Here is a 19,510-nt window from a genome sequence, read left to right as displayed (position 1 = left end):
CGTGAGAAGGAAACCTCAATATGCCCAGAAAAGAAAAATACGATAGAACAACAAACAACAGACATGCTGTAAATAACGTTTCCCTCACTGTGGAAAGATTTAATAGATCTATAGTGGCACTTCCCTGTCTGGCGACATCACAGTGTTTAGGACTAAATTTCAACTCTATTTGATCATTTGAATTCAATCCCAGATACGTTTTAAATATATATTTTGTTCATGTCTGAGACACTTTGGATGACAGATATACTATCCTTAGACTCTATTCAGTAACTAATAAAGAAATTATTAAGAAAGTGAAGTCCAAAATGCCTGTGTAACTATAGAGGAGCTGCCTCATACATTTGATACAAGAGAGGCAATGAACTGTCTGGAAGAAAGGTGTTTTCCTCCAAAGCATTTGGGTAGTTCCTTCTTGATTACGGAAAACAGCATCAAGATTACTCAGCGTACTATTTTGGAGGCATCTTGATGTGGTCTTATCTGCCTTTTCTCACCACACCTTCTGCTCTGCCATTTTACACCATTTAACATTTGTAATGACTTATTCTTCATTCTTTCCTTCCTCATCTGTGCCTTTACTCTTGCTCTTCCAGTGGTCAGGAAGAGATCTCCTTCACCTTCTCCATCACCGGTACCCTAACTATCCTTCAAGTTCAGCTCAAGTGCAACCTTCTCTAAGCAGTCTCCTTGGATTTCTCCAGGGTGAACTTATACGTTCCTCTATGTTTCCTCTGGTTTATGTTATGTTCAGAATTATGTCAATGACTGGCCAGTTATTCTCAACCCAGGTAACTGTCAGTGCTTGACTTTGTGACTACAGCCTAAGATTTTGCCATAGTATATAGCTGAATATTTCTCTGCTTGAAGGAGCATTACGCAGTTCATCATATATATGATAAAAACATGTGCTGTATCCCCTGTATTTTATTTTCTTGGTTGTAGGAAACTGACTGTTTCAAACGCTTTACTCAATATCCCCCTAAAGACATCAGCAGCAAAAATTTATGAACATATTTTTTTAGAGATGATTTGGGTTTTATTCCTAGGAAATGGAGCTAGAAAAAATTTAAGGTCATTAGCCATAATAATTTAAAATACATAGTTGTTTGAGGGGCTTCCCTGGTGGCGCAGTGGTTGGGAATCCGCCTGCCGTTGCAGGGGACACGGGTTCGTGCCCTGGTCCGGGAAGATCCCACGTGCCGCCGAGCGGCTGGGCCCGTGAGCCATGGCCGCTGCGCCTGCGCGTCCGGAGCCTGTGCTCCGCAACGGGAGAGGCCACAACAGTGAGAGGCCCGCGTACCGCAAAAAAAAAAAAAAAAAAAAAAAAATAAAATAAAATAAAATACATAGTTGTTTGAATATGTTAGCTTTAGCTTTTAGGTTCTCTGCTATCTTTAGCTTCTTCCATTTTATTTTAATAATGATAAAAATAAATCTCACATTTGTTAACTTTTTCCATTCTAAGGTGTTTAACAAACCTTAGGGGTGCAAGTATAATGAAGTGATCCATATGCGTGCAACTAGGTTTACGACCCTGAGAGCATTTGATTACAATTATTTCTATTTCATTGATGTTGCTCAGAGTCAACAGAAGAATTGGGTTCAAACTTATTGGAAAAGTACAATTAGAAACCCTTGTCAACCCAGTTAACATGTCTTTGAAAACAGCATGTTAACACAGAACCTCCATATTTTTTAACTCTGAAATGTACTTTTATTTCTACTCTCCCTTCTTCCAATAACCAGTTGTTGCATAACAACTATGTTTTGGGTTCAGAGCTCAACCCTGGGGATAAAAAGAGCAACAAGGCTGTCAGAAGTGTGTGTGTGTGTGTGTGTGTGTGTGTGTGTGTGTGTGTGTGTGTGTGTGTGTGTGTATATATATATATATATATAGAGAGAGAGAGAGAGAGAGAGATGTGTTTATACATCAGTAAGATAGGTTGTATGTATGTAGTGTCAACCTTAAAAATAAAATAGCCTGTTATTTTACCAGCAAAATGAATTTATTCAGGAATCACAGAGGAATTACAATTTGGGACAAGCAAACTATGGCAAGCTATAAGCAAGTCCAGAGAACTAAGGAAAGGAGGCTTCTTTACAGAGGAAAGGAGGCAGTTGGGAGGGGCTGTTTTGAACAAAATTCATTGGAGGAGAGTAGGAGTTCAGGGTGGTGGCAGCTTCTCATTGACTGACTGTGGTGGTTTCTCATTGGTTGGGCTGTTGCTAGGCAAGCAGAAGATCTTTCGTCCTCCTGCTGGGGTGTGTAAAGTTAGCTTCTTCCAGTTGGGGAATGCAAGGTACACTTCTTGCTGCGGTCTGCAAGTGGCAGAGAGTGGTGGTGCATGAGAGCTCCTCCTTCGGGGTTTCCTCACTCCATTTTCTTTATATTTTTTTCACTTTAATTAGTTATTATTATTACTATGTACTAGGCTCTCTGCTACATGCTCTACTCCTATAACTGCATTTTTAAAAACTTTTTATTTGTTATTGGCGTAGAGCCGATTACCAATGTTGTGTTAGTTTCAGGTGCACAGCGAAGCGACTCAGCCATTTGTATACATGTGTCCATTCTCCCCGAAACTCCCCTCCCATCCAGGCGGCCACATAACATAGAGCAGAGTTCCCTGTGCTCTACAGCAGGTCCTTGTTGGTTCTCCATTTTAAATATAGCCGTGTGGACATGTTGATCCCAGAATGAGGTTTCCTTTATTTATTTTTACGTTTCCCCTTTTGATCAAGATCTTTCCTATAAAGCATTGCTGATCAGTCAGGTTTTGGTGGGTCTGCCCCTTGGTTCCAGGAAGGACCTTTTCTGGTCATCAAGTCCCACGTCTGACAGAAAGTACACAGAATGGAAAGCACTGAGGCTACATTTGAGTAACAAGAAAGGGTAGGAGGGAGAACTCTCTGGCACCTCTCACTGAAAGGCTATATCTTATCAAAGCCATAAGTGTTGGAGGTCATTTTGAAGCACTGAGCTCACATCACTCTATCTGGTGCGTCACTTCTGCAGAGATTTGACAGGCTATAGGTATAAAGTTAAAAGATAATTGTGCAAAACAGAATGAAAATTAACATGACAAATCCAAGTTGTATGATTGTTCTAAACCATTTACCTAGGCCTGAAGGTAGCCAACTGAACAAATCAAAGGACCATGGAGAGTTAGTTAGGTGAAATTTTTTTGTAACCAGTGTGCTTGTTCCCTGATCTTGTGTGGTTGAATATCTACCTTACCAGAAGCGTTTATCCACGAGCAACAGGTGGTATTTGCTATTACACAGACACCTCCTGTTCAGCAAGTAGATATAATCAAAGGGCTGTACAATTGTCCACAACTACTTTGGCCAACGAGTCAAGTGATCATTTGGGGGCTGCTGCTGCCTTGGCTGTGGAGTTGGCTAGCTAACCTAATGCTAGGGAGAGATTTCGGATCCTGCATTCACTGGCATTGACTTGCACCCATGGGAGAAGGGCTTTCCCTATGGGGCAAACCTGGAGTCATGTGTGCCTCCTAGAAGTTCCCATTTAAAGTGGCCATGGAGCTTTAATGCGGAGGACCAATGAGAGGCTTCTGATTTGTTATGAATGGTGACTGGGACATTAAATATGCCAATAAGCATTGAGCTCCAGTTCACCAGCTACCTAAACATTCATATGCCCATGAGGAATGCCAACCACCGCGGGCAAAAATAAAGCCAGGTGTAGCCCAGAGGATTCCAGCTAACATATGGTTATTGACAGCTTTGTTGGCTGGAATTTCCTGATTGACATTTTCAAGCCCGGGGTCAGAGGAATTGGGATGACATTCTGTAAGGTACCATCCCAGCCTAGAGAAGTCTTTTCTAAAAGCCTTGAAAAGAGGAGTTAGCTTGTTTGCATTTCCCTCGGGCGCAGGGTAATGGATCGTATTTAAATAAGAAAACGAGTGCCAAGGTTGAGGTGTTCAGCTGAACTAGTATAGTTTGGGTTGGAGAATGTTTGTAACAAGGTAAGGGAACGCCTGGCTGTAATAGCCTAACCAGATAGTTAACACCAGTAGGCTTGTGAGTATAACTGACAGTGGCATTTGGGACTAAAGAGAAATTGGTTACAGGTAAAACCAAGGGATCTCCAACACCATGAACAGATCAGAGTTTCTGGTGACAGATCCAACAGTCAGAGAGGTTTCCTCCTTTCTCAGGAGATTGGGAAATGCAGATAAGAGTATTGTCTTTCCAATAAAGAGAAGGAGAAAATAGGGTAAGAAGCAACAGTGAGAAAAGGTATACAGGCCGGGTCTGGTTATGTTGGGAGAGCTGTCTCCTTCAGAGGCTGTGTCCACTTCAGTTCCTGAAAATCTTTATTTTCAGGTCACCAGATTGTGTGCAGGTCCAGCCAGGGTTTGGTGTTCTCTTTAGATGTGACACATGAATCCAAGAGTCTATTCCTTGCAGTTTGGCAACACAAGGGTTGGTTAACGGTACCTGATAGGGGCCTTTCCAATGAGCTTGAAGGGGCTCTTTCTGGAGGTGTCTTGTCCAATAGGTGAAATCTCCAGGTGGTAAGGAATGATGTCTAAAGTCTTCGTCTCCAGAGAAGATGGGAGACACTGAGAAAAGATTGCTCTACTAGAGCATGGTTATTTTCAACAGAAGCAATTAAGCCTTTATAATTTTGAAGGATGATCTCCTTTTATCAGTTGTAGATCAAAAGAAGCAGGAGCCAGGTGTATTGGGCATCCCGTGATTATCTCAGAGTGAGACTGTATCGGTTCTAAAAGGGTTTCGACATGAGATTTAGAAGCGCTAATAGCAGTGCCTTTGGCCAGGATACTACAAATGGAAGGGTTTCTACAAATTGTGCACATTGAGTCTTTTTCGTTTTTTCATTATACTTTTTTAATGGGTCTCAAATTCTGTGACCGATTTTTGGTCAAGTTGTTTCCATTAAAAAGTATTGATTTTAAAAACTGATAACTTAAAACTGCCACACACAACACAAATGGTCCACAACACATTCTCCTTTCCTTCGGAAGGTTTTAGGATGCACTGTTATCACTAACCAGTCTTTTGCTAGTAAACTTAAATGGCCAGTTGAGACAAACAGTCCTGAGACCGCTCTTCCACCACCGATTAAGACTGGGCTGGCAGGTATTGGGGATGACATTCGCTTAGCCTTCTGAGCCTTCTGGGAAGACTTGGTGACCTGCCTTCTTGTCCACTGCTTTGATGACGCCCACGGCAGCCGCCCGTCTCATGCCACCAACAGCACAACGGCCCAGAGGAGGACAGCCAGAGAGGCTCTCAGCACACATGGGTTTGCCAGGAAGCCACATCGACGATGGCAGCATCACCAGATTTCAAGAATTTGGGGCCATCTTCCAGCTTTTTCCCAGAACGACGATCAGTCTTCTCCTTCAGCTCAGCAAGCTTGCAAGCAGCGTGAGCTGTGTGACAATCCGGCACAGGTGCATAGCGGGCACCGCTTTGGCCTCGATGGTTCAAGATAACCTCCTGAGCTGTGAAGCCAGCTGCTTCCATCGGTGGGTCATTTTTGCTGTCACCGGCCACATCGCCACGACAAGCATCTTTGACAGAGGCGTTCTTGACACGGAAGCCCACATTGTCACCAGGAAGGGCTTCTTCACTCAGACCTTCATGGTGCGTTTCAGCAGACTTCACTTCAGTCATCACGTCGACTGGAGCAAAGGTGACCACCAGGCCAGGTGTGAGAACACGTCTCCACTCGACCCACAGGGACAGTGCCAATACCGCCAATTTTGCAGACGTCCCGGAGGGGCAAACGCAAGGGCTTGTCCGTTGGGCGAGTTGGCGGCAGGGTGCGATCCAGAGCTTCAAGCAGTGTGGCTGGTTCCACTGGCGTTGCCATCGTTACGGGTGACTCTCCGTCCCTTGAACCGCGGCACGTTAGCCCTCGGCTCCAGCACGTGGCCCCCATTCCAGCCAGAAACTGGCACACGTGCTGCTGTGTCGGGTTGTAGCCAGTTTTCTGAACGGAGGTGCTGACTTCCTTAACGGTTTCCTCGCGTCTCTTCCGGCTGGAGGGTGGCTCGGTGGAATCCATTTCGTTCACTCCGACGGCGAGTTGCTTCACAGCCAGAGTGTAGGTCACAAGGGCCTGCTCACGGGTCTGCCCATTCTTCGTCTTCAAATTCACCAGCACCGGCAGCGACAACCAGGACGGCACAGTCAGCCTGGGATGCGCCTGTAAGCATGTTTTTGATGACGTCTCTGTGTCCTGGGGCGTCAGTGATGCTCACACAGTACTTGCTGGTCTCGAATTTCCAGAGGGAGATATCAATGCTGATGCCACGCTCACGTTCAGCTTTCAGTTTGTCCAGGAACCAGGCATACTTGAAGGAGCCCTTTCCCATCTCGGCAGCCTCCTTCTCAAACTTTGCAGTGGCTCTCTTGTCGATCCCACCGCATTTGTGGATCAGACGGCCAGCAGCGGTGGACTTGCCCGAATCTACGTGTCCAATGACAACGATGTTGATGTAGGTCTTCTTTCCCATTTCTGCTGAGGTGTCGCGGTGGTTTTCACCACACCTGTGTCCTGGTGGCAAACCCGTTGCGCAAAAGCACAGAGTGAGTCTTAATGTTGCCGTCAGTGCATTGGACCATCCCTGAGGATTGAGTTGGGGAAGCATAGCGAAAGTGCCTTAGGACTGGCCAAACAACAGACTTGCTGTAATGCTTGACCAGTAAATTGGGTTCCCTGGTTGCTGTGGAGCTCAAGAGGGGTTCCTGAGGGTAAGGATAATCTTTCCTAAAATAATTTTAGCCACAGAAGAGACAGTAGCTTGTCTACACAGAAAGGCTTAGACCCAGTGGGAAAACATACAAACCATGACTAAAACATATTTATATCCATGAGATGGGGGAAGCTGAATAAAATCCATCTCCCAAACGTCCAGTGGTCCATTGGGCAATTTAAAGTGTTCCGGAGCGCTGCAAACAGGTTTTCCTGAATTATATTTGGGGCAGGGGGGGCAAGCAGAGTAGGCGCTTTTTGTGGCCTTATTGATATCTCCTCACCAGCATTGATTCATAAGCGTATCGTTTCCTCTGCTGACCAAGGGTTTAATGCATATACAGTAGTCAGTAATCTGAATTTTAGAGTCCCTGGCTAGGCTGGATTGTTATTTGGCCCAAACCAGAGTTCTCCCTTTTTATCGAATGAACAGTTACTAGATTTCCAATCTTGTGTTTCCCTTTCTGCAGCCAATTCTTGGGCTTCTCGAACCAATTTCTCTAGGTTATTATTTGGGGCAGCATCCCTTTGGACATGACAGAGGTTTGATTTTTCGTTCCTTTGAGGGCAGCATTCTTGGCGGAAATGTCAGCAGTGTGGTTTCCTTTAGCTTCCAGCGAGTCAAGTTTGGAATGCCCAGGGACCTTAATCATAGCTAAAGTTGCTGGCAAGAGTGTGGCATCTAATAAATCCTGGACATAAGAGCCATTTTAAATTTTAGTCCCGTTAGAAATAAAGAGACCTTGCTGTTTCCATAGCATTAAGTCATGAGCTACTCCAAAGACATATCTATTGTCTGCAGTTTTGCCCTTTGCTGAAATGCAGGCCCGACTAAGATCGTATGATTCAGCCTGTTGGGCCGAGGTGGCCAAAGGCAAAGGTGCCACCTTGATGACTTTAAAAGGAGTTGCAACTGCATATCCAGCACAATATTTACCATGTTCCTTCTTTAAGAACCAGTGGTAAGCCTTGAAAACTCAGCATTGGTGACAGGAGCTTCCTGTAAATCATCGTGAGGAGGCAAAAGGTGATCTGTCAGAGTCAGTCTTGAGGAGTGTTGTCCCTAGAGAAGGGAGGAAGGTGACAGGGTTAAGGTTATCACAGTGAGAAAGAGTTATATGAGGAGTGGCCGCCATGAGGATTTCATCGGAAGTGAGACGACTGGCTCAAGTGTGTTGAGTGTGGGGAGAGTTCAGGAGGGCTCCACTGCATGGGGTACAAAATTGCTGAGAGGGGATCCCATGACTATCTCTTTGGTGGCCTTAAGTAAAAGGAAAGTGGCAGAAATGGCTCTGAGGTAAGGAGGGGTATCCTCATACCATAGTGTCTATCTGCTGACTGTAATACCTTATGGGGCGATGGTGATCCCCATGTTTTTGGGTGACTACTCCGAGAGTACTTGTCTCCTTCTCCAATGTAAAGAGGAAAAGGGGAAGTTGATAATTAGGATGTCCAAGGGCAGGAGGATTTATCAAGCTTTCCTGTAAGGTATTAAAAGCTGGGTCATCCAGCTCTTCCCAAGTAGTAAGGGTCCGGTTTGCTGTTCTTTAGTAAGGCATACAGAGGCTGGGCCATGAGAGAAAAGTTCAGAATCCGGCTCTGACAATCACTAGCCAACCCAAGAAAACCTCATAATTGACTTTGGTCTTGGGCTTTGGGAAGTTCAGGATGCTGTGAAGCTTATCTGGGTCTAGGTGCCCAGCCCTTTTTCCATGATCAGGTGCCCAAAATAATGAACTTGGGTTTGAACAAACAGCCATTTCTCCTTAGAAACTGTATGTCCCTTTGAGGCTAAAAGCTTCAATAGGTGGGTGCTGTCTTCCTGAAAAAAGACCTGGGAAGGGGAGCAGAGAAGCAAGCCGTCTACGTATCGTAATAAAGTAGAGCCTCCAGAATACTTTATATCATCTAAATCAGCTTTTAAGATTCGTGAGATGTAAGAAGGACTTTTGGTAAAATCCTGGGTCATTACTGTCCAGGTATATTGTTGTCCTTCCCAAAGAAAGGCAAAGGGGGATCGATTAGCATTATCTGCAGGGATGCTAAAGAAGGTGCTACATAAATCACTCACAGTGAGAAGTTCGCTTTTGGTGGGCAAGAAGCTAAACAAGTATGGGAATTGAGACCAATAGGGTGACAAGGGATGACAGTATAGTTTACGGTTTGGTGGTCTTGGACAAATCTCCATCCTTGGTCATTGGGTTTCTTTTCAGGTAAACTAGGGATGTTGCAGGGACTAGTGCACCAGATAATGAGGCCCTGGGTCTTATAATCATCTATTAATTATTGGCTTAGTGCCCTGGAGGGCCTCTTTATTTACGGGGTATTGGTTAATTCCAGGGAGAGGCTTTGAAGGATCTATTTGCATCTTAATAGGAGGATTCTGCCAATATCAGTTGAGGATTTTGTCCATAAGGAGGGTGGCAGCTGATCTTATAGGGACAAATGATTAGTTTCCTTAGAATTAGCTCCAGTGCCATCAGAGATGGAGAAAATAAAAGATGTTGAAGGGTCATTTGATTTGCTCAGTAGGTGGCTATTTTGGTTGCTGCTATCAAATTCTAGAATTATTCTCCCTTTTTGGGAGAAAGAAATTCCAGCATGATATTTTTCTAAGAAGTCTCAGCCCAGTAAATGAATAGGGATGGAGGAACTAAGGAGCAAAGGGTGGGTATCTCTTAGAGGGCCTAAATCAAAGGGGATAGGTTTAGAAACAGGAAGCTGATGAGCTTTATTTGGGATCCCCGCCATTTGAGCCCTCTTAGTACTCTGAGGTGGGGGCTGTTTAATAACAGTGGGGTTGAGCGCTGAGAGTGTAGCTCTGGTGTCAATAAGGTCATAGAGAGATTCATTCCCAATCTGGAGAGTGGTTTTTTTCAAGCCGATTAAGAGGGAGGATTTGGAAGAGCCCCTGTGGTTCCTCAGAGCCCCATCATTGGGGGTTAGGAGGACATTGGAAAGGCTAGTTAGAAGGCTGAAGGTGTCTGGAGCATTAAGCTTGTAACAATCTGCTTTCCAGTGTCCTGGCTTTTTGCAATGGTGGCAGAGACCGGGAGGGTTTGTTTTTGTTTCTTCAGAGAACTCCATTTGTTGGAGTTTACAATCGAGGATTTTAGTGGTCTTCCTTTTAGTTGAATCACACAGGGTACAGGTGAGCTGGTTTGCTAAATTAACTAAATTTGGATGGATGTGGTTCCCCATTCCATCCTCTTTTAACTAGAAGAGAAAGATCCTGGTTCAGCCCGTTAATGAACATAGAGTTAAAGGCTACCTGAGTGGATTCAACACCCATAGACCAGAATTGTCCTTAAAAATAGTTTGGAGTTGACTGTAATAGTTGTGCAGAGGTTCGTTTGGGTTTCTGAGTACAAGTCTGAATCTTATTCCAGTCAGTAGGTTTTGGGAAAGCCCTAGAAGTTGCCAACTGGAGTTGCCTGGCGATTCCCTGAGTTAGAACATATAATAAAGCATAGGGTGGGTCTCCTGGTTGTACTTCTAGGGACTCCTCTGGATTTTCCCAATTAGCAGTTTTCATCCAGTGTTTGGCTTGACCTTCACTGACAAGCATATGGGAACTAGCTGATATAAGTCAGAGAAACCAGGCCGGTAAGTTTGAATGTCCGTATTAAATTCCTCAGCAAATTTGTGGGGATCTTCAGTTACTTTGGGAAAATCCGACTATAGCTTGTAGTTCAGCTTTAGTCCAGGCAACATAAGAAATTTGGGGTTTAGCGTTTGGATCCTCACAGGGCCTGATTTAAAGAGGCAGGTTTTAATAGGTTCAGGGGACGAGAAGGTGGGGCGAAGTTCAGAGAAAAAGGCAAGTTCAGCCAAAGGATTAAAAGGAGGAGATGGGGACAGTGCATAAGGGAAAGAGGAAGCTGATACCAGGTGGGGCCTTGGCACAAGATGGCTGCTGTGTACCTGGAGACATAGAGGATGGCAGAGGGAAAAAAGAGCCCTCAGAGGCTTTTTGGTTTTTTCCAATTGTTTATTTGCCTCAGTTAATTTAGAAATGGTATTTTGTAAAGAGGCGATTTTAGAGTCTTGAATGAATTTGGAAGCCTCCAGGAACCAATTAAAATAGGCATCCCATTCAGTCTGTTTAATTTTAGAGCCATGGTCTTCTAATTTAGTTCTGAGAAAAACAAGTTTGGGGAGGTCAGAAGTTCCCCATAAATGCCACTGGAGTTCTAAATTGTTTTTGGTGAAATTGATCCATTTAGTTAAAATGTGCATAAGGAGGGACCACAGTATTTAAACATAAAACCAGCTGGGGTCCCGAAAGCAGGACACTCCCAAGATAATTTAGCTGAGTTGGATCCAACTGCTCAAAACTCAGAAGTTTAGAAAACAGAAGAATACTCACCAGAAAGGGCAATGCCTTCATAAAAACAAAAACAGTTCCCAAATAAAGTCAGAGAGCTTGACCAAAGGAAGAGAGTTTGGATCCAAGGGAAGGCTTACTGAACTCAAAAGAAAAAGATAACTCACAGAAGGAGAGAGTGCAAGCGGCTCAAGTGCGTACCTCACACAGTTCTGGGAGTCATTAGTTTGTTGTTGGGGGGAGGTGCTTGGCACCTTCGGATCCCACTTCTGACACCATGAAATGTCAACCTTAAAAATAAAATAGCAGGGGCTTCCCTGGTGGCGCAGTGGTTGAGAGTCCGCCTGCCGATGCAGGGGACGCGGGTTTGAGCCCCGGTCTGAGAAGGTCCCACATGCCGCGGAGCGGCTGGGCCCGTGAGCCACGGCCGCTGAGCCTGTGCTCTAGAGCCCGCGAGCCACAACTACTGAAGCCCGCGTGCCTAGAGCCCGTGCTCCGCAACAAGACAAGCCACTGAAATGAGAAGCTCGCACACCGCAATGAAGAGTAGCCCGCTGCTCGCCGCAACTAGAGAATGCCCACGTGCAGCAGTGAAGACCCAACACAGCCAAATTAAATAAATAAATAAATTTATTTATTTTAAAAAACAAATCCTATTAAAAAAATAGCTAGTTTTTTTTTTTTTTTTTTTTTTTTTTTTTTTGTGGTACGCGGGCCTCTCACTGTTGTGGCCTCTCCCTTTGCGGAGCGCAGGCTCCGGATGCACAGGCTCAGTGGCCATGGCTCACGGGCCCAGCCGCTCCGCAGCATGTGGGATCTTCCCAGACCGGGGCACGAACCCGTGTCCCCTGCATCGGCAGGCGGATTCTCAACCACTGCGCCACCAGGGAAGCCCATAGCTAGTTATTTTTACCAGCAAAATTTGTTTACTTGAGAATAGCAGAGGAATTGCAATCAGGACAAGCAAGCTGTGTCAGGCCATAGGCAAGCCTGGAGAACAAAGAAGAGGACCATTCTTCTATAGAGGAAAGGAGGAAGTTGGGAGGGGCTGTTTTAAATGAAAGTTCTTTGGAGTACAGTGGGAGTTCAGGGTGGTGGTGGCTTCTCACTGGCTGAGTGTGGTGGTTTCTCGTTCGTTGGCTGGGCTGTTGCTAGGCAAACAGAAAATCTTTCTTCCTCCTGCACGGGTGTGTAAAGTAAGCTTCTTCCACTTGGGGAATGCAGGGTACATTTTTTCCTACTGAGGTCTGCCAATGGCAGAGTGGTAGTGCGTGAGAGCTCCCCCTTCAGAGCTTCCTGACTCCATTTTAAATGAGGTTTTCTTTTCACAGTAGCAATAAGGCAGGAAGGTATACACACATACATATTTATAAAATATGTATAAAAGTGCATGTCAGTTAAAAGTGCATTTTCAGGTGTGTTGCAACAACCTCGTGAGTTACTACCATCCCCGATTCACAGAGAAGAAACCAAAACTTAAAAATGTTATATGATTTGCCCAAGTTTATACGCTAATAGGTGGTACAGTTAGGGTTCAGACCCAATGTGTGTGACTTTAAAGCTCCTGTTCTTTATCAATATACATTTGTAAGTGTCTCTTTTTTAACCAGAGACCAACTTTGTCCCAGAAGTTCGGATTCAGAATAAAAGAAAAAAAATGAAGAGTGTGAAAATGGGAATGGTTGCATGAATGGCAAAACTGGATCATCATGAATACCAAGGATTGATTTTATTGTACATGTGCTTTAAGAGTAGAGAGTTCGTCCTCAGACTCTGGTGCTCGGCCTGTATTGGATTCAGAGCATGAAATGCAGCATTTCAGTGCAGTTGCTTTCCCCGCTCCCCGCCTCCCCAGCTGAAGACCACCTTATGGGTGAATTACTTCATGGTGTGGTCCTTTAGATATCTTGGTAGCTAAGAAGGAACTCCCAGAGTTATAATATGATGTTCAAACACCAGATGAGCCACCGAGGACATCTGTGAGGCTTCGTTCTTAAGAATCTCCAGATTGAGAAAACCATCTATTTGTTCTGAAGAGCTGAGCCATTTACCTCTTTTATTTTAATTTAATTTTATTTATTTTTATTTTATTTTTCGGTATGCGGGCCTCTCACTGTTGTGGCCTCTCTTGTTGCGGAGCACAGGCTCCGGACGCGCAGGCTCCGGAAGCGCAGGCTCCGGAAGTGCAGGCTCAGCGGCCATGGCTCACGGGCCCAGCCGCTCCGCGGCACGTGGGAACCTCCCGGACCGGGGCACGAACCCGCGTCCCCTGCATCGGCAGGCGGACTCTCAACCACTGCGGCACCAGGGAAGCCCCATTTACCTCTTTTAAGATTTCTGACAGTCCTGTGATTTTGCAAAACATGCACAGGTTTCAAGTTAATTTCACTTGAAGCCATTCACCTCTCAAGATCGCTGACAGTTCCACGATTTTGCAAAACGCGCACAAATTTTGAGTAAATTTCACCTGAAATGGAACCCTACTTCGTAGCTGTTTTATAAGCAAGGTGCTAGCAAAACACCCAGGTGTCTCTGTGACCCCTTAGACTACATTAGAATCCTTCTTTTAGGCACTTGGTACTTGTGCTTCACAGGACTTCTTACAATCGTAGTTCTTTGTGTGATTATTTGTTTAATGCCTATCTCCCACGCTAGACTATGAACTGTGGGTGGACGGGGACGGTGTCTGTTGCTCAGTGCTGCACCTTTACCTGCAGTGCTTGAAACCCCATGACTGGCAAATAGTTGACGCTCAATGTTTATTGAGGCAGGAAGAAATGAATGGGGTCCCACAGAAGACCAGGCACGTGCAACCGCGTAGCAGATTTAGTCTTCATTTATGCCACAGAGATTCCCATTCTTAGCTTTTAAGCACAGCCCTAGCTGAATACCTCTTTCACGACCTAACAGCTCTGGGGGTTTTATGTGGCGGAGGGCAAGTCTGTTTGCTTGGTGATTACAGGAGGACAGATACAATATTTACTAGCCTTAGCAAGTCCTGAGCAAATGTGGTCCCTGGAGCAGGGCACATGATAATGAAGCAGGGACACCCAGCCGTTATCTCGAAGCAAAGCCACACAGGCGTCAAGGCCGTGACTCACGTTCCTGTGGTCAGGAGCCCTGGGGTTTTCAAGGATAATTTATGGTGACACGGATGAGACAGAGTTCATTTAAATACTGTAACTGCTGAAGTATTCTGAAGTGGAAAAGTCAGCGCACGGCGGAGTAAATACCTTGTTGACCCCTTTTCACTTTCCGGTACGCCATTGTTTCAAGTAGTTACTCTAAAATACTTGAGTCCTAATGTGACCCAGGAGAGAAGAACTGACCACAGGCTGCTGAATGCACGTGAAGATTTCGTTTCTGAACACAGAGCACACGCTCATCTTCACTCAGCCCATTGTTCTTTGATCGGTTAAATGATGCTATAAATGGAGGACCGTGATAGCAAAAAATAAATGTTTTATACAGTGCTAGAAAAAGCTTTAGGGGGAAATTTTAGCAAAAGAACAGATTCTTTCTTGTTTCTATAGAAACCAGTAGCGATCAGGAGGAGTGAGGTGTTCTTTCATGTGTACATGGTAGTAAGGCCAGCTCAGCAGTCCCCAGCACACTGGAGGGCTAGTTAAAGACCCACTATCAGCGGGGGAGCCTCTGTCTGTGTCCCTTTGATCTCACTGGCAGTGGGGGACATCTTGCTGGAAATCCCGGCTTCCCCATGGGCTGAGTAGGGCTGCGGCCCACAGTCGCTCAGCATCATAGAGCCAGAAAGGCTCTGAACAGGAGTGTCTTGTTGAAAGAGGAAGAAAAAGGTAAACATAAGGAAAGCTCTAATATCAGCTGTCAGCAGGCCTTTCAGTGTGCTCCTTGCCGTCGAGCAGTAAATGTCCTGGTCGTGTCCTGACTGATAAACTGGCCAAAGCAGGCATTTGAGCTGTGAGTGGGAGGGTAATTTGTTGCCCTTCCAATTTGTCTACTTCTATAAAATCTTTTTCTTTTTCAAATGAAATTAGAATGAAATGCCTCCTTTTTGGTTCCATTTGTAAAGCTGTTACCTTCTTGACAAGTGAATGTTGAGCAAGACTTAAATCAAATTCCAAGGCAAATACTTTTCTAAAGCCTAATCGATACTACAGCTTTAAAATGATTTCTCCAGTCTTTTAAATGAAGTTTAGGTCAAATGTAATGACAGGGTGAAGCAGGCGCATTTTGCTTCAATCTGACACGTCCCAGAAGCTAAGAGGAATATCTAGTAACTGACAAAAGGGTTTTCCCTTTGTTGGACATTTACTTTGTATGTAAACAATCCAGTATATTGGCATGTCAATGTATTAGTTGGTGGTGGTCCAAAACATGACGTGAATTCAGATAGTATTTCTTTCTGCTCACAAATACACACTCTTGATCAACAAGAGAACATTTATTGCAGTCTTGCCTTGCAGTTGGCAGAACAGAATGAATCATTTTGAAATATAAACTTCCTCAGATCTAAAATATATCACTGGAAAACACAAGACATAGGGGGGAGTGGATTATGAAATCAAAGGAATGTATTTAGGAGTCTATAGGTCATAAACATAATAGATGGTCACTAATAAAATACTGGGACAAATGTACAAGACTACATCTAGTGAGCAGGCGTTGAAAGCTGGATAACTTCCTTGAAGCTGTACTTTGGAAGCAGCATTTTGCAATGTGGAAGGGTGTGAAGCGGCCTCTTACTGGCTGTGTGACCTCAGGTAAGTCACTTCCCCTCTCTGAACTTCAGTTTCCTCACCTATGAAATGGTAATAATACAAATGATGGTGATGGCGATGATGATGAAGGGGAGGAGTAGGAGGGGGAGGAGGGGGAGGAGAAGGGTGTCTCCCTCGTAGGGTTCTGTAAGGTTTAAGAGAATTCTAGAAAACTCTGCACAGAGGAGATACACAATATGTGTCATGTTCCTTTCGGCCTTCCCCCAAAGTAACCAGATTAGTGCTGAGCATTTCTTTCTTACCAAGCTTTCAGCCATCATCTTTCTGCTGGTAAATGAGAACTCAGGTTTTGCTAAAATATACTTTGGCAGAAAAGTAAACGAACGTTCCTAAATGGGAGATATACATGGAATGAGAAATACCCTGTATTTTCTAGACACATTTTATTTCAGCTTCTTTTCCCCTGGGAGTAAAGTGAGGGTGCAAAGTCTCTCAAGTCCTTTTATGAATTTAAGATTTAAAATCCTTAGATTTGCTGTGACAGACCCAAAGCTCTTCTGGAGACCTGTGTGTGTTTTTGACCTGTGGGGCTGACACCAGTATTCAGAAGCTCTTGTTATTCATGCATGAGTCTTGGTTGCCTAGCACGCATAATAAGGGCTCAATAAATGTTTGTCTAATGAATAAATGACAATATCATGAAATAAAGTTAAAAGTGTGATGCTTACCAAACAAGTCTCAATAAATTTGTTTCAGTGATTTTCTTCTCCCACACCGTTGTGTGTAATATCAGCCCACAGGCAATGTATGAAAAAGGGATTAACTGTAGGTCAAATGGAAAGAATCCTTGCCTCTATTTAACCGGCCTCATTAATTTATACCCATACCGACCTGACTGATAGTATTTGACTTAAATTTGACTGGATCAGGATGCAGACTGCTTACAGTTTCTACCAACCTGAAGTGCCTAGCATATATTTGTGGCGATTTATAATCTCTAGACAGTCATTATCACCATCATTTAGCCTATTTTGAACCCCACTAGTTACACAGCATCACAATATCTACATGGTTATAGTCCTTCAATAAGCTCATGATGAAATTTCATATCACCCAATAAGACATCCTCATTATTTATGAAGAATGAGTTAGGGTGAGGAGGCGGTTATGATTTCTTCGCTGACTTCTTGACTTCTTTAGTTCACAAACTCATCAATTTGACCCAGACAGCCATTACTCTTCCTTTATTACACACCGTCCACGCAGCCAGAATGAGACTTGAAGTTTCATAACATAGTAAAGTAGAAATGTGCATCTTCAGAGAAGAAATGTGGGATGTATACTATGTATTGTTGTCATGTCCTACCGTTCTCCTTTTGCATGGTGCCTAGAGCTGTGTATTAGTTTCCTAAGGCTGCCGTGACAAAACACCACAAACTGTATTTGTGGCTTAGAACAACAGAAATGTTTTGTCTCCTGGTTCTGGAGGCTAGACGTTTGAAATCAAGGTGTTGGTATGGCCACGCTTCCTCTGAAGGCTCGAGGGTAAGAGCTTCTGGTAGCCTCAGATGTTCCTTGGCTTGTAGACGCATCACGCCAATCCTCTGTCTTTCACATAACTGCCCCCTGTGTTCAAATTCCCATGTTTTTAAGGACACCAGTCATATTGGATTAGGGGCCACACCCTAATGAGCTCATCTTAACTTGATCACCTCTGTAAAGATCCCGTTTCCAGATATGGTCAGATTCTGAGGTACTGGAAGTTAGGAGTCGGACATATCTTTTTTTTGTTTTCTTCGGCAGGGTGGAGACACAATTCAACCCATAATAAGCTTTCATCCCAAAAGTTTATTTGCAGCTGTGCCTCTGATACTTGTGGTCCAGATGAAGCCTTGGATTAAAAAAGCAACTCCAAGCCTGTGGGCTACTTCATTGTTGCCTCTGCCCTACTGTTAGGCCACTTGACCTGAGGCCTTGCTCCTGTGGATCTTTAAAGACGGACATGATTACCATGCCTGAGTAGCTACTGCAGCATTGAGTTCCACATATGCTAGAACTCAGATTTGTCACGAATTCAGCCTGGATTGCCCTCTACCCTGCCCCCCACTGCAGTTAGTCTAGGTTGGTAAGCTTAACTAGATCTGAATGATATCAAGAAAATTTAAACTTTTGGACAAATTTAATTTAAATGGGAAACCAGATGGCAAAGCTGTCTTGGAGTGTAAAGTAAAAGGTAGTATTGATTAAAGAGAGGATTTCTAAAAGTCTTACAGCTATACTGCATTCTCGTGGGAAAAGCTGCTAACCCAAATCCTCCTGGCCAAATAATACCAGTTTTTTTTTTAAAAAAAAGCACTGAGTTTACTTGCTCGAAAGCAGGCATTCACAATGCAGCATGATCATTTTAAAGCTACTAAAAAGCTTTCTGGGAAGTTTGAGGAGGTCCATTGTCCTAAGGACAGATGGACACCTGATAAAGTATTTACGGTCCAGTCTAACTAAGGATCCGCACAGGGTCAGAGGGTCAGTGGGAGTAGGACTAATATCTCTAGGTCCATCTACATATAGGAAGCACTTGTAGAAACTATGAAAAAATAGTATTCAGCCTGAGGCATTAGCGATTATTTTAATTAAAAAATTGATAGGGAGCTTCAAACAGCATCATCAAGAAAGTGAAAAGATCTTGCAGAGTGGGAGAAAATATTTGCAAATCACGTATCTGTTAAGGTACCAGTATCCAGAATATATAAAGAACAGGTAGGGCTTCCCTGGTGGCGCAGTGGTTGGGAGTCCGCCTGCTGATGCAGGGGACGCGGGTTCGTGCCCCGGTCCGGGAGGATCCCGCGTGCCGCGGAGCGGCTGGACCCGTGAGCCGTGGCCGCTGCGCCTGCGCGTCCGGAGACTGTGCTCCGCAGCGGGAGAGGCCGCAGCGGTGAGAGGCCTGCGTACCGAAAAAAAAAAAAAACAAAAAAAAAACAGAAGAACAGGTACACCTCAATAATCGAAAGAAAAAAGACCCAATCAAAAATGAGCGAAACCTCTGAATAGACGTTTTTCCAAAAAAAAGATACACAAAGGGCCAATAAACACATGAAAAGATGTTCAACATCCTTAGCCATCAGGGAAGTGCAAATCAAAGTCACAATGAGATACCACTTCACACACTCTAGGATGGCTCTACTGTAAAAGATAGACACTGAAAAGTGTTGGTGAGGATGCGGAGATATTGGAATCCGCATACATTGCTGATAGGAGTGTAAATGGTGCAGCTACGGTGGAAAAGTTAGGCAGTTCCCCAAGAAGTTAAACATAGAGTTACCATATGACCCAGCAATTCCACTCCTAGGTATATATCAAAGAGAATTGATAACACACGTGCACGCAAAACTTTGCACGCAAATGTTCGTAGCAGCGTTATTCACAATAGCCAAAACATGGAAACAACCCAGATGTCCATCAACTGATGAAAGGATATACAAAATATTGTTTTATCCATGCAATGGGATATTATCCAGCCACAACAGTGAATGAAGTATTGATACATACTGCACCATGGATGAACCTTGAAAACGTTATGCTAAGTGAAAGAAGGCAGACCCCAAGGGTCATAAATTATACAGTTTCATTTATATAAAATAACCAGAATAGGCAAATCCGTAGAGTGGTTACCAGGAGTTGGGGGAAGGGCAGAATGGAGAGTGACTGCTAATAGGTACAGGATTTCTT

General features: G+C 44.2%; 1 protein-coding gene and 1 pseudogene across 5 annotated transcripts in view; one reads left to right on the top strand and one right to left on the bottom strand.

Annotated features, from left to right (window-relative positions):
• AFF2 (ALF transcription elongation factor 2) overlaps positions 1-19,510 on the top strand; it is a 491,933-nt gene that overhangs the window by 61,463 nt on the left and 410,960 nt on the right. The window lies entirely within an intron of this gene.
• LOC131748303 (elongation factor 1-alpha 1-like) lies at positions 5,157-6,521 on the bottom strand (annotated as a pseudogene).

This window comes from Kogia breviceps, chromosome X, assembly GCF_026419965.1.
Source record: "Kogia breviceps isolate mKogBre1 chromosome X, mKogBre1 haplotype 1, whole genome shotgun sequence".
Taxonomy (NCBI): Eukaryota; Metazoa; Chordata; class Mammalia; order Artiodactyla; family Physeteridae; genus Kogia; species Kogia breviceps.
The sequence above is the reverse complement of the archived record's forward strand: the minus strand, read 5'-3'. Positions and strand labels throughout refer to the sequence as shown.